Consider the following 1,116-nt stretch of genomic DNA (forward strand, 5'->3'; position numbering starts at 1 on the left):
AGGCCAGAGGTGCTGCTCACAATGAGGGGAGAGGAGAGAGGGGTCGGTTGAGGAGGGACATTTGCATCAATCAGGTCTGTGTCTCCAGCCAGCTCTATCAGCACCTGCAAAGTGAATGTATGGTCCCTCCACGTGCCAGTTTTCCAGAACCAGAAGCCCCACAAGCAGCTGCCAGCACACCAGGTCAGGGACATGTGGTGGTGTCAGGCTGGAGCCATGGCAGTTTGGAGAACGTGTGCTCAGTGGTCACAGGGACATCAGTCAGGGGGATGCCTCAGCATGGCCTGGCAGCACTGAGACATTGGAGCAGCCAGAATCCCTGCCTATGGCACCGGGCAGGAATTCTCCATCTCCAAGTGTGTCCCAGCTGGTGGCCTTTTGCTCCCAGAGCATTTTTGTGTTGTCAGACACTGAGACCATAGGCTACCTCAGAAGAGCTGCAGCATTTCCAGCAAGGTAAGGACTAACAAGATGGAGCACTGGAGTGGTTAAAGGCCAAGTTGCAGTGAGATAACCCAAACTGCACAGCCCAGCACCACGTCCTCCAGCCCAGGACACCCCTGCCTGTGTGCCCCCCAGAGGACAATGACTACGTGTAGTGTTATGACCCTGCCTGAGTCTCACTCTGGTTTTAAATTCTGTTTGTCACAGGCTGGGAGGGAGGGACCATGCATCTACGGTGACATCCGTGGGAAGTGGCAGTCCCTAGACCATGTTCCTGCAGTGGCCCCTGTGGTGTGGGACTCCCAGGAGGGTGCCCTTGTCCACAGAGCTTCTCAAACCCCTCATGAGGGCTTTGCTTGCGGTGCTGTGCTCCCTGCACAGGACACAGGGCACCCATACACATGTCCTCACCGCAAGAGCATGAGGTTTCCCTTGCCAGCCCCCAGCTCTGGCCTCAGGAGCTCTGCCTTCAGGGTCCCAGCCCACCCGGGCACAGTCCGGGTGCCACCGAAGGCTCCTGGTGTGTGATGTGTCCATGGGGAGAGCATGAAGCCAATCCCACGGCCACGCCTCTGCGTGCGCAGCTCTCAGACCACAGGGAGGACGGGTGTCCCCTGAGACACCCCCAGCCCCTTCCCCACCAGGGACAGGGATCCCCTTTCCAGCCCCTCA

The sequence above is a fragment of the Corvus brachyrhynchos genome, unplaced genomic scaffold (assembly GCF_000691975.1).
Source record: "Corvus brachyrhynchos isolate BGI_N302 unplaced genomic scaffold, ASM69197v1 scaffold1005, whole genome shotgun sequence".
NCBI lineage: Eukaryota > Metazoa > Chordata > Aves > Passeriformes > Corvidae > Corvus > Corvus brachyrhynchos.